Source organism: Harmonia axyridis, chromosome 3, assembly GCF_914767665.1.
Source record: "Harmonia axyridis chromosome 3, icHarAxyr1.1, whole genome shotgun sequence".
In the NCBI taxonomy this organism is placed as follows: Eukaryota; Metazoa; Arthropoda; class Insecta; order Coleoptera; family Coccinellidae; genus Harmonia; species Harmonia axyridis.
In genome coordinates this window covers 51,443,081-51,458,646 of record NC_059503.1, presented here as the reverse complement: position 1 = coordinate 51,458,646, position 15,566 = coordinate 51,443,081, and the positions used below count along the sequence as shown (strand labels likewise).

The window sequence follows — 15,566 nt, the reverse complement described above, 5'->3', positions numbered from 1 at the left end:
TGAATGTTTGCAGTGTCTAAAATCAGTATTTCCTTTTTAAACGGCACCAGGCAGATGCGGGAATTCGAAAAATTTCAAAGAGCGCCACCTTACAGCACTCTGGTGAAGCAGACCACCAAAGCAACAGGTGGGTCTCTCAAAAAGTCTGAAACAAAATCGAATCAGTAAACACACCAGGTATTCTATGCATCTTACTAATGCCTAATATTCATATTAGGTCTATGGTTTTTTATAAACATAACCATAAAATGGCGTAAATTATGAAAAAGCTTAGAATATAGATAGATGTTCTTATTGAAAAAGTGAGCAAAACCATAAAAACAATAAGGAAATTATATTATTATAACTTCTCTTATTCCATTTTAACAACTAACAGTGCTATGGACAGGACTTCAAGTATCATGAAACGATATATTCAGGTAATGACTGAGAACTCATATTTAATATAAGGTAAAAGCACCAGTTATCGTCAGTTTAAGCCAATTCACAGATTGATATTTCTAGTAAATCTACATCACGATCACGAAAGATTTCAAAATTTTGATATATTCTCCTCGGAATCTTCATTTTATAAAAGATACAAACTTTATCCAATAAAATTATGTTAAACCAAAGATATAATCAAAATAATAAAATTATAGGATTTTACCCGGTAATCGTCATATCCAACTTAGACCTATCCTAGTATTCGTCACAGCAATGTCGGAATGACCGTCAGTCGGAAAGGATAAGGAAATTGAATCAATAAACTATATGAAAAACAGACAATCATCGCAAAAACGTTTTATTCTTATTTTCTTTTATTTGCAAAGTGAACAATTAAACTTCTTAGGACTCTTAGAAACTCTAGCGCATATTTCATGGATCCAACATTTGCAGGATAAACATTGTATCATATCTTTCTCAGGTTCCTCTTCACATATTTTGCAATATCATCTTGAGGAAACATTTGTTTTTCTCTTCGTATCCTTACACAGCTTCCTTTTTCCTGCTATTTTCTTCTCATGTTTTTTGTTTGCAGTTTCTTCTCTTTTTTTTTTCTTCAATTTTTTTAATTTTGTCTTCTTTTTCCTGTTCTTTCTTGGAAAAATACTGTTGCCATTCCATGGAAGTTGCCACGGCAGGCACCTTTTCTTTATTTTTTTTTCTTTGAGTATTCGAACTTGTGGTAGATGTGGAAGGCCAATATAAAGGTTTTTTAAAAGGTGTTGGAAATTCTTCCATTATTGTAGATTCTTTTATAACGGCTTCTGATGGTGGTGACTCGCATGTTGGTAGTTTCCTTAATTTTTCTTGTGAAGGCTGGTTGTATAGTGTTGCAGAAAAATCACTTTCCTCTCGATTTTCCTGTTTTTCCAAGTTGGGTTCTGCCATTTGGAAATTTGTCTTGCTTTCCTAATTGTTTTGATAATTTTTGAACGCTATCTAGAAGTTGTTCTTTAGTTACTGGAAAACGAACAGATGCTAGATGAAGGATCCATTTTTCCAATAACATTTCCTCTTCTTTGGATAAAATGGAAGGAGGTCCCATTTTTCTTATAATGGGTGTTTTTCCTCTTAAATTGTCTGATAATGTCATTCTTGGTACTTTGAAAGCCTTCGCGGCTGAATAGATAGACATTCCATTTTCAACAGCCAAAAGAGCTTTATGCATATCATTTTCCGAATATCTGAACCTCTTTGATTCCATTTTTCTTGCGTATATCTGAAAAAAATCAGAGTTCGTCAGGTATAAGTCCCTATAATCGTCATAAGATTTTAAGCCTTTCCATTCGACAAGTCTTTCATAAAACACTATGACGATTACTGATCCTCGTAAACTTTGGAATTTCAGCATAATTATACGAATAAGAGCTAAGGTATTGTGTTTGAACAAAGGTGTTTTATGCAACTTTGATCTTAACGATAAATGTCAGTGATGTACCTGTGCTCGTCACACTAGAATTACTATGTTTTTCGGTAGTTTACTTCCGAATTTCATTAGCAATAACGTTATTTGTTACTTTATTCCCGAAATAATCAATAAAAACTTCATTTTACGGTATTGGGAATCTATAGTAGCAATAATAATGTTACCACCTACCTTAACAGAATTGCTTAGCAAACACTGTAAACCGGTACTTTCTCAAACTCGACTTTTTCAACCCTGTTAAAACAACAGTGTTACCCACATTATTGTAACTAAAGTAGATAACACAAAATAATCACATTTTGAATTTTAAGCATAATTAATCACTTAAAAGCTAGATGTCTCTAGATATTTAATAAAACGGAAAATTGTGTAATTGGGACGAATACTAGATCACTGACGATCACTGGTTCTTTTACCTTACTCGTAGTATCAAATATATTTTTATTGGTGATTTATATTATTTATAATGGTTTTAATTATTATCATTGTCCGCTGATGCTGGTTCCAACGGATTTCTGATGTAAACCATTAGAAAACGAATTTAGCCGAAACACTTGATTCCTTAGTACGCGATCTCTTAGATTTTGTTTGAACAAACTGTTATTCCATTCTAGAAAAACGAAAAACTAGTACTTTGGAGGGATATCAGGAATGTTATTCTAGGTTCGAAAGGCGTTCCGAACAATTCACAGTTTATTTAGCTTCAGGTATAACGAGTTGTTTGTCAAAAAAAATTAAAATTATTTTGAAAGAATAGTGCCATTGTACAACAATGATTTGTTCAAAGAGCATTTTAGGATGTCAAGAACTGCTGTAGAGGTAAATATATAATGAAATATAACTATTTTGCTAGTATAGATGTTTGAATACTTTTTTACAATTTTTAGGAATAAGTTAACGTTATTGGCAATGTTATGGCAAAATATCGAATTGTGGAGTAGAATGGAAAAAAAAATTGTTTACTATTACTATCCAAAGAAGAAAGCTATCTTGCAGCTGGAGATAGATTTGGTTTTTCCAAAAGCACAGGTCATGGCATATTGAAAAAAATATTTATAGAGATATATGCATTTTCTCATCTACTGAGAGAATTTCAAATGTTATAACATACTTTTTACTATACATAACTTGAAATTTCTTCTTGTCTTTTATTACATTTTCAGATTTTTGCTTGACGTTTAGGCAGATTCCCAGGAGTTCTGGGTGCAATAGATGGAACTCATATACCATGTAAGGCTTCTACTGCAAATGATAATGATTTTTATAATAAAAAATGATTTCATTCTATTATTTTACAAGGTGATTAGAATTATATAAAAATTAAGACTTCAATCTTTTTATTGTCCAATGTGCTGGCCTTTCTCAAATAGGTATATATTTTTTAATCAATCCTTTTTTTTTAGGTATATGTGATCATGCTGAGCGATTCATACATATATTTGTTGGGATACCAGGTCGTATGCGTGATGCTCGTGTTTTCAGAAACAGCGAGATAGGGTAAATGCACTGGTTCTCGACCAGTTAACGGAAACATCGATTTCGAGCACGATTTTTTCACACATGAACTTATCAAATTTCAATGGTGTTGGTGTTGATCGATTCTTTGGCGAGTTTTAAATGATTTGTCATTTAATTTCAAGCGTTCTTTCCGCATTTAACCTTTGAAATGTGAAAACATATAGAAAATCTCAATAACCTTCGGTTCTCGACCACGGCGCAGAGTTCCCGACCATTTTTGTGTTAGTTTTCGACCACTAATAATAGTGGCCGCTCCACATAAAAATTTTATAAAAAACTTTGAAGCGAGATGAGTGATTAGTACTTACTTTTGTACCGTAATATCGACATCACTACCTATCACTCAGATGGGTTTCAGATGAGGTAATCAAGTAAGAAAACGTAAAAAAAAAAATTATTTTGCAAAAGTTTCCACTTTCTATAAATTTTTCAAAATAGCAACTCATACAACATTATTTGGTTATTTTGCTCTTAATATCTACAGTAGATGCGCGATAGTGTGAACTCGAAAAAAAAATGACGTGTTCACAATATCGAATTGTTCACACTATCGAGTCGACTTAATTAATAACGATATTTGAAGAAAAAGAATTTTTGTTTTGTTATTTTATTCAAAATTTAATGCAAACATGCCCATACATATAACTGATTATAGAAAATGATGAACATATTTTATTTGAAAAAGGAAATTATTTTAGTTTGTTTTTTTCTTTGGGATAGTTTCAAAGCAAGTGCTTTTTCTTCTAATTTCTTAAGGCTTACAATTTCACTTATGCCAACATAATTTTGATTTGCCCATTTAGATACAGTGTTCAGTGCATCTAGAACTTCAGAATGGGAAATAATGTTTTCCACAATACCAAGATCTCCACATTCACTTTCTGAATCGGCATTTTCATTGATATCGAAATCAATATTCTCCTGAATTGCATCTTCATTCCATTCTTCCACATCTTGGGCACTATATTCCACTGGTTCAATAGTTTCCAGTAATTTAATGGTGTCATTTATAGCATAATTTGTTACTTCGTTGTTCCAAATTTCTTGAAGTCTACTCAAGGGAATATCGTCTTCATCTCTTGTTCTTCCCAAAATATTATGCCAACATTTTTGAATTACTGACGGATTCAATTGTTGCCATGCAAGGTGTAAATGTATGACAGCGTCTTTGAGAGTCAAGCTTTTGAGTGCATCTGCAACTGTTCCACGTTTTGTAATCATAGAACTCAATACGCTCTTCCTATAAAATAGTTTAGTAAGACGTAACACGTTTTGGTCCATTGGTTGAATAAGTGGGGTTACATTTGGAGGCATATAAATAACAAAGATATTTCCGTTCGAACTTTTCAATTCTTCGGCTGGTGGATGAGATGGAGCATTATCTAAAAGCAAGACAGCTTTCACAGGGAGATTTTCACTTCTTAAATAGGACGTGACCTGCATAAGTACATACAGTATTAGCAGTTATGAAATTTAATAGAAAGTTTTAGCTTACCTCGGGGACAAACTGCTTGAAGAACCAATTTCTGAAAATTTCTTGAGTCATCCAGGCATTTTTAGTGTTCTTATACACAATTGGGTTATCAAAATTTTTAAAGCATCTGGGGGATTTTGCTTTTCCAATTAAAAGTGGGTTCAACTTATGGAAGCCTGATGCATTAACACATCCCAGAAATGTGACTCTTTGCTTCGATATTTTTAAACCAGGTGCAGTTTTTTCATGAAGAGCGACGTAAGTTTTATCAGGCAGCAGTTTCCAATATAAGCCCGTCTCATCGGCATTATAAATTTGGTGATCAGAGAGATCTAACTCCTTAATTGTTTCTTTCAACTCGTTTGTGAACGGTTCAACCAGATCTGGCTGTGAAGATAACTTCTCACCAGAAATTTTGAGTATTCTTGCACCATAACGCCACTTAAATTTTTGCAACCATCCATCGCTCGCGTTGAAGCTTTTTGAGCCAATTGTTAATTTTTTATGCAACTCTAAAGCCTTTTGTTTCAGCATATCACTCGTTATTGGTAAATTTCGCTCTCTCTGTTTAAGAAACCACTTGTAGAGTAATTTCTCCATTTCAGGATTCTCTGATTTTTTGAGTGTACATTTTTTTAATTTTTCGGGTCTCTGAAGTTCATTTACGATTTTCAGAATTTTATTCTTTTTATTTTTTATAGCACATATAGTAGATTTTGCTACTTTATATTTTTTTGAAAGAGCAGTGACACTCATTCCATCAGGAAACTCCTCCAAAATCTTCGATTTCTCGTACAGAGACAAGAACTTCTTATTTCGCACCATTTCGCTCGACTAATTCTTATCGACTGACGAGTCTCTGCAAGTCTGAACTGAAATTTCTCCACTGAATTTCTTATGATTTACACTATCGAGAGTCCTATTGTTCACACTGCAGAATATCAATATAAATATTTTTAAGTTCACACTACTGGGTTGTTCATAAAATCGCATGTTCACACTACCGCGCGTCTACTGTATTTAGAAACTAATGAGTAAATAAAATATAAAACACCGACCACCAGTGGTCGAGAATTGAGTATAATCAAATTGGTTCTCGACCGCGAATAAATAAAGGGTAGAAATAAGTGTTTCAATGTTAATTCGGTGGTCGCAAACTAATATTCAGAAAGTAGATATATAAATGAATCAGGGTATCGAAAAAAAAACGAAAATGATCCAACAGTAATATATCGGTTGAAATAAACAATTATTGAAGTAACATATTGGTTCTCGACCACTTCGGTCGAGAAATAAAAGATACAAATTTTCCAATACCAGTTCGCGACCGCCGAATATTGAACAACAAAATATACATTCATTTGCTTCTTGATTGAAATACACTCAAAAATATATTTTATAGTTGATATGAAACAAAATATACACACATAATTCATTCAAAATAAGAAATAATTACTATTTTCTGGTCATATATCACAAAGCACTTTTCTAAGAGAGGACGAGAAAGAACCCTTTTCTATGATAGGCGATTATAAACTAATTTTTAGCGCGAAAACTTTGATCTATACCACTACTATGCAAACTATCTTGGAAGGGTAGAATGGTCAAGAACACGTACCGCGAAAATATTTTGCACTACATGATATATTTTTATTATTATTTCATCTCAAATCACGGAATGGTCGAGAACCAGTGCCGGTCGGCTAACCAGTGCATTTACCCTATACATAGAAATGGAAAGTGAAGAAATTCAATTTATGCCACCACACCAACATCTAATTGGAGATTCAGCATATCAGTTGATGCAAAACCTGATGACACCATTCAGAGATACTGGTAATTTATCAAGCAATCAATCATTATATCACACTTTTTATATTACAAAACTTTCTTCAATCTGGAATATTACTGAAAGAGAGTTTGGACTTTTAAAATTCAAGTGGAGAAGATTAAAATACTTGGATATTAGTGATTTTATGTTAGGACAGAACATGATTGGAGCTGCATGTGTTTTACATAATTTCATGATTAATAGTCGTGAAACAAACTTTGAGCGAGATATTGAAAAATAATATTGATTTCTGATTACGGTAGTCCACAAGATCATCAGAACAGAAATTATTTGGCCTTAGCTAAGAGAAATGATATTAATAATTTGCTAAGGAGAATTGAATTCTATATTATGTTTCTTTCCTGTTGAATTGGTGCTCATTTGGAGGTTGTAGATGGTGGAGATATGAAACAAAAAATAATTATGAATATGTAGTTGAAGAGCAATTCATTTTAATTTTTTTCGGAGGTTTACTCTCTGAAAAAATCTTTTGTTTTCGGAAATGCCCTGAACTTGATGTTTTAGAGCTATTTCGATCTTTTGTATACTTGTATAAGAGTAATCTTAGAGTCAATTTTAAAATTTGTTCACTTACATCCTTATGTTCATAACAAAAAATGAATTTTTGTAGATGTTCTTTAAAGTCATTCATAAAAATATCCTCCAAGCCGATTTTATGTTCATTTTTCAAGGAATTTGTAAATTTTGTTATGAACCAAGTCTAATAATTGAACAAATTTCTTACTGGCATAATTGAGTCTGGTATTTTCATTATGCTCGAATTCTTTGAAGGAAACAAATAAATGCCAATTCTCAACTTTTTCAGAATAAACACCTTGGTAACAATTAATGCATTCTGGCAATTTTAATTTCTTCAATATGTAACCAGCAACATAAGGAGTGGCCAAATTATTTATTTCTGAATACATTTCTTCTATATCGTTAAATACCGCACTGCTAGTTCCTTCTATACTTTCTCCTGATTTTTGATTTTTTCTATTTACATGCTTTTCTAAAAAGTTTCCAAAATTACCCAAACTTCTGCAATAATCTTCTTCGCAATTGCTCGATTTACTAACAGGAGAACTCAAATTATTCATCATTAAAGATTTTAATGCTGCCACAAACTGAATACAGGTGGGATTGGTGTTACATATACCATGTTGTCTAATTTGACCAAAAAAATTTTCCAATGGATCTTGATTTGAATTTCTCATATTTAAAAATTGTAATCCCTCCAATTTCAAATGTTGCCAAAGTATCATTGCCGCTTGAATACTTATCTGCCAACCCTCTACGAATTTATAATTGTATTTTAATTTAGCGTTCTTGTCAAAAATCTTCCAATTACTAATCTTTGGCAACATGTCCGACCACAATTTTAAGTGAGGAGAATTATCTGATAACGATAATAACTTGCCATCATTATTACCAAGTTGAGAACTATTGAAAGAATCAAATAAATTATCCATCACATGACAAAATTCGGCTGTATCTTGTTAGCTTTATATATTTTTCACAACTCAATAATAAAGTCTAATAAAATAAAAAGGTTTTATTCTCAACTCGCTATTCACAATTCACATCTCAAATTTCTCAACCACAGACCAGCTTCTCGAACATTCCATCTACGCTAACCTCACTTCCTCGACCATAGATTAATATTACACAAAACAAAAAAACTTATTCTTTCTTATTAGAATTTTCATTATAACACTCGGCCTATCCTGACGTTAATAAAAAATTTATTAAATAGAATAATCTTGCAAATATTTCGGTGGTCTTCTTCTTCTTACTTCTCGTCCTCTGTGTACGTCATCATTTGGTTCTTGGTCTTCATCTTGGTTTACTATAGGGTCTTCCTTCCGGTTTTCTTTCTTGTTCCCTTCTGGGTCTTCTTTCTTCTTCCTTGGTTCTCGTTCGCTCTCTACGTCTTCTTCATCGTAGCATACATCTTCATCGCAGTCGTAGTTTTTCCATAATTTTAGCTGACTCACATGTGCTGTAGTTCTCGTCTGGTCTTGTTTATCTTCTAAGTTTGTCACGCTATAGGTATCTGATGGTAATACTTGGGTAATCACTAGAGGTCCTTTGAATCTTCTTTGTTATTTCGTAGATTCTCCTGCTTTCATATAAACAATATCTCCAACTTGGTATTTTATACCTGCATGTCTATGTTTGTCGTATCTGCCTTTGGTCTTGTTTTGTTCATTCCTAATCTTCTCTTGAATTTCTTCTTGGATTTCTTGCGGTGGTCTATAATGTTCATTTTCTTCTGTCAATGTTCTCATAAGTCCATCATTGAATCTAGGTAAGTATCCATATAATGCTTCAAAGGGAGTTTTATTTGTGGTCTTATTAACTGAAGTATTCATCTGTTTCTCGATTTTCTTAACCACTTGGTCCCAAACTTTAGAAAAGATACAGAGATACTATTATTTCCCAGGAATGAGAAAGTATGTATCAAATCATTTGAGAATGTGTCTAGAATGTATTTTAGCCAAACATAAAGTAGGAAAACAGGAAGGTTACTTGAATCCAATACCCCCCGGGAAGAGACCATTTGAAGTGGTACATTGTGACTATTTGGGACCTTTTGTGACCAGCAGTAAAGGAAACAAATATATTTTAGTTATAATCGATAACTTGACAAAATATGTACATATTTTGTCAAGTTCTGTCTAATCCTCCATGTCCATCTAAGTCGTGATACTTGATTAATATTGATTTTCTCATTGTCGCTGGTACAACATATAAGTGATTTTCTTCATCGTGTTTCTTCGCAATCTTGTATAATATCTTATTCTTCAAAATGTAGCTTTCAACTTCACCATTTTCTGCTTTGGTTCTTTCGTATGGTTTCATTTTTAAAATTCTGATTTTCCTACTCAAATTGTCATCAGTCCTTTGGGTCAACAGAATTTCTTCTTCTCTGGATATAATTGAATAAACTGAAAATTTATCATTAATTAGGTGTTCTACATCTCCATTTGGTTCTTCTGTTGGTGCTCGTGATAGTGCATCCACATGTTGCATTATTTCTACTGGTTTGTATCTAATTTCGAAATCGTACTCACTAAGTGTATTGCACCATCTGATTATCTGACTATTGTTGGTCTTATTCTTATTCAGGTAACATAGTGCTTGACAATCTGTAACAACTGTAAATTTAATTGGCAACAATAGAAATCTAAGTCTTTCAATTGACCATATGATCGCTAACAGTGTTTTATCTATTTGTTTTGTACAAACTAGATTTATTTAATGATAATAAATGAACAACACTAATTTCAGGACTTAATTTATTTCGGGTGTGTTTACGTCATCTGTCTTCTATTACATTGGTGCCAACCTAAACCTAGTTACATTTATTTGGTTACATATACAACATCTCCCTTTTCAAATTTACTTAATACATATAAAAGTCCTTAAATCTATTGGGTAAATGTCGCACTCTATCAGACCTAGATTCTGTAGTTTTATTAATACTGGCTTGAGGAGCCTCAGTGGATGGTATATACATATTATCATTTATATCTGTTTGAATCTTACAATCATTTTCAGATTTTCTTAAAAATGAACTATTTCTACGATACAAATTTCCATGACTATCACTAACAGTATATGACCTGGGTTGTATACATGTATCTACAATTTTACCTCCTACCCATTTATTTCCTTCCCTAATTACAATGTTTTCATCTTTTACGAAAGGATATTTTGGTTTACTATTCTGATCATAAAAGTATTTGTCTCGTTGTTTTTTATCTTCAATTAGTCGTTTTACAATGTCATTATTAGTTATTTTAGGTTTTAAACTTGGTTCTGTTATAGGTAACTTGGTTTTTAACCGTCTATTCATTAATAATTCGGATGGACTTAATCCTATACCTACAACTGGAGTTGTTCTATATTCTAAAAGTCCTAATGATAGGTCTTTACATTTCTTTAGCAATTCCTACACCTTTTTCTGCTAATCCATTTGATCTAGGATACCGTGGACTACTAGTTATAATTTTGAAATTCCACTCCTCAGCAAATCTACGACATTCATACGAATTATATGGTACATTATCAGATATAAATTCATCTGGGACACCATGAGTTGAAAATATCAATTTGAGTATTCTAATAACCTCACTGGCAGTTTTATTCTTAAGCTTAACTATTTCTAACCATTTTGAGAAATAATCAAAAACTATAAGGTAAGAACATCCCTCAAACTCACATATATCACTTGCAATTTTTTGAAAAGGTCTGTTTGGAATTTCATGACCCAACATAGGTTCCTTACAATTTTTCGCCCTAAACATTTCACAAATCTTACACTTTGAAATAAATCTTTGAATGTCTTGAACCACGTTAGGCCAATACATACAACTTTTAGCTTTTAATAGTGTTTTGGTAATTCCAGAGTGAGTTTCATGTAATTTAATTAACATTTCTGGTACTAAACTTTGTGGGACAATGATTCTCTCGTCCATGAATAACAAACCATTAATGAATTGAATAGTTGATTAATATGGCCAATACACTTTCAAATTAAAAGGTATGGTTTTGACAGAACTTGGCCATCCATTCTCAACATATTTGATCACTGTGGTTAATAATACATCATTTCTTGTCTCAATTTGAAATTCCTTTCTCTCTTCATCTGTTATATTCAAGTACTTATCAACTAAATGAACAATTTCTATTAGTTCTTTATCATCTTCAACCTGGTCTTTACAATATGATCTTGAATAAAGGTCAGCAATATGCATTTTAGGACCAGGCAAGTATACCAAGTTAATGTCATATTTTAATAATTTTATACGCATTCTTTGAATTCTTGCCGATGCAATTTTGGATATTTCCTTTTTCATTATGCTAACTAAAGGTTTATGGTCCGTGAATATTTTAATTTTCCTTCCATATATAAAATTATGAAATTTTTTCACTGAATATACTACAGCAAGCATTTCTTTTTCAATTTGGCTGAAATTCTCTTCACTATCTGTCATTGATCTAGAGGCATAATATACAGGTTTTCCATTTTTTAACAAACAACTACCAATACCACTTTGAGAAGCATCTGTTTGAATTTCTGTTTCACTTTTTTCATCAAAATTACCCAATGCAACATCACTAGCTAAAATAGATTTGACTTTGTTCAATGCTTCTGTGTGATGAGGTAACCATTGAAACTCTACATTTTTTCTTAACATGTTACATAGTGGTGCAATTATCTCAGAATAATTAGGAATGAAACGTCTTAAATAATTAAGCATTCCCATTAACCTTTGAAGTTCTTTTACGTTTTTTGGATTTTCAACACAATTGATTGCTTTAAGCCTGTCTAAATCAGGTTTCATACCCTCTTTGCAAAATACATGTCCTAAGAATTTAACATGATCTGTTTTGAATTGAAATTTATCTGGATTAAATTTGACATTTAGTTTTTTAGCTCTCTGTAGAACTTGTTCTAATATAATATCATGTTCTTTTTCACTATTAGCTGCAATTAAAATATCATCAAAGTAAATAACTACGCAAATAAATACGTAAATAACTTTCATCTAATCTTTTTTGAAACAATTCAGGTAGTGGCTTTAAACCAAATGGTGCTCTATTAAATTTGTAACATCCATTGAATGTACTGAATGCACATAGTTCACTTGATTGATTATCTAACTCTAACTGATAGTAGCCATCTTTTAAATCTAACAATGAAAATATACATTTAGCACTAAGTTTACTTGCAATTTCATCTAATGTTGGAATCTGATAATATTCTCTACATAATGACTTATTCGGATCTGCTGGGTCAATGCACAAACGCAAGCTACCGTTCGGCTTTTCAATAATAACTAAATTACTAACCCAACTAGAAGGTGCATCTACCTTAATTATTATCCCTAATTTTTCTAATTCATTTAATTTACCAAGTACTTTATTTCTCAACTTGAATGGGATTCTCCGAGGGGGTTTTGCAACTGGTTGACTATTCTTCGACACTTTTATATTACATTTTTGCATGAATTTACCTAATCCGACAAATATCTCTTTATTCCTACTAATTAAATTTTTTCTTTCTTGGATGACATCTTTTACTTCAGACTCTACTTGATTTACTTGTACATATCCTAACTCTATGCAAGTATTATAACCTAAAATTGGTATAGATTCTACATTTGCTTCAATAAACTCAACTGATTTTTTCTGTCCTTTCATGGTACATTTTAAATTTACTTTACCTTCAGGTTTATTTGTGAAACCTCCATAAGCTTTAAGTATCACATTTGTACTTTCCAACTTATATTCCTTCAATAATTTATTATAAATTTCAAACGGTATTATGTTAACATCTGATCCAGTATCAATTTTAAACTTTACTTGTTGATCCTTAATTCTAACTTTCTTAATTAATTTAGAATTTCCTTTACTACATTCAATCTCATTATTATTTAAATTAGACCAACCTTTACATTTAGATTCTATTGAATCGATTCCAAAATGTTCCTCTTTATCCTGTTCAACATTCCTTACATTTTGCGTTTTCACTTTGCAGGCCACTGCAAAATGGTTTTTCTTTCCACACTTTCTACATTGTTGACCATATGCCTTGCATTGTCTTGCTCCATGTGTTGAACAACAGCGATAACACTTGAATGTGTTTCCATATCGTCCTTCTTTGGCTTCGTTCTTCTTCTCTTTTGATTCCTGCTTGGAACTCCTGTTCGATTTTTTAATGAAGTTTACGTCTGCCTTTCCCTCTTGTATCTCGTCTATCTGGCCCTTTGTAATTTCATAGGCCCTGCATACTTTTACTGCTCCATCCAATGTGATATCCTCAATAGAAAGTAATTTTTCCTGTAGTCTCTTGTTGGAAGTTTTTAGGACTATGGCATCTCTAATTAATTTCTCCTTCTGATCCCCAAATCCACAAGTTGATGCTAACGTCAGTAAATCATTATAAAATTGGTTAAATGGCTCATTTTCTTCTTGTTTCCTCTTGAAAAACACAAACCTTTCATACACTTCATTTCTTTTTGGATTCGTGTATTCCAGAAACTTGGCTAAGACTTTATCATAGTCTTTCTTCTCAGCATCGGTCAAGGTGAAGTTATCAAATAATTCTACTCCAGCCTCACCAATTATATTTGATAATATCGCCACTTTCTGTTCACTTGACTTCTGATGTTTATCACTGGCCAGCAAATAAATTTCAAAATTTTGTTTGAACTTCTTGAAGTTCTCTGCAATATTTCCATTTAAATCTAATTCTGCAGGCACACGACACTCCGCCATTTTTACCTCGTTTCTCTTGGCCTCGCTGGAACAACAGGTTCTACCAGTCCGTGTTTTATAAATCTCACTTATTCTTGCTAAAATTTTATTGCCTTTAGTTACGACTTACGACTGCGCCATGTTTTATCTATTTGTTTTGTACTGTTACGTTATTTTTCTCAACAAGTGAATTATTTTCAAATATTCTCTAGATGTAACATAAATAAGGTAAAATGAAGCTCGCGGCTTAGCTCTAGTGGAGAAGGGGTGGATTCTATAATTTTTTTTCTTAATTTAAAATGAACAACTCAATAAATAGGGGGGGCGCCAGATAGTTTTAATAATATCAATCGAATATAAACAAGATTCCTACTTTTCTGTAAAATTTCCAAAACTACCAAATTACTAAGTACTTGAAGAGAAAAGCGTTATATTTATGATATAAAATGTAATTAATGAATTTGAATTGAGTGCACTTAAGTATGAACAATAATTTAAAAGAATGAATGCCGGCTTTCATTTACAGAGAATTTCACAGATAATGGTATTCAGATAATGGTATTCACAATAAAATAATAAACTGTAGGATTTTAGTTGAATTTCAGAGTCTATATATGGTCCAATATGGTTATTCAATATATTCAAAATAAATGATTAATTTTGGTAACTTTCTCTAATGAAAATAAAAGGGTTGTACTCATCCAGAGGGAGAAGTCCAGTTGATGGAAATGTTGAATTCGGTTCGCTCCCAACCGGTTAGAAGTTATTCCAACCCTCAGTATAAGGCAATAGGGGTGCCTATGTCCAAGGGATGTCTTTGCATCAACCAACACGCCAATAATTCAGGTTGATCCACTTATATATTGAATCAGTAAAATATTCAGAAGAATTGAAAGAATTGAAAGAATTGAAAGCCTGCAATTAAAACTCATGAAGACAATCATTTGAAATTTGTACTTTACATTACCTAAGATGGAGGGCGGCTTTTATAGAAATTTCTATCAGAGTATGTAGAATTTTTATCCCGTACAAGACGGAAATTCTGCTTGATTCCAAAACGTGATATAAATATCCAAAATAATCAGCAAAATTATGATATTATCTGCAATTTTCCAAATAATCCAACTCAAATGGTCGAAGACAGAAAATCTTTATTCGGATTAGCTGAGATGCTCTACACTCGAGAAATACGGAAAAATGAGTTCCAATTGATGTATCTATATTTCACAGATGGGATTCAAAACAAGTTTTTGCGACTTGACAATTTGACGAGAAAAGATGTTATATTGGTTGCCTATACTTGAGGAGCGGGAAATGATATATTTATTTGAACTGACCACCCCAACACAATTTCTGGCAATTCAATACCAGAATCGCGAACAAGACAAAAACAATTAGAAAGTGTACCTGACGATTCCACTTCAGCGGTACATTCATTCTCCAAGCAGAAATAATATTAAAATAAAAATGATAAAAAGAAAAAAAACGTTACAGTACAAACTAGATTTATTTAATGATAATAAATGAACAACACTAATTTCAGGACTTAATTTATTTCGGGT

The 15,566-nt window shown here is 32.1% G+C and overlaps 1 pseudogene; it reads left to right on the top strand.

The window, feature by feature from the left end:
* The first annotated feature begins 2,069 nt into the window (after positions 1-2,069).
* On the top strand, positions 2,070-7,377 carry LOC123675456 (annotated as a pseudogene).
* The last annotated feature ends 8,189 nt before the right edge of the window (positions 7,378-15,566 follow it).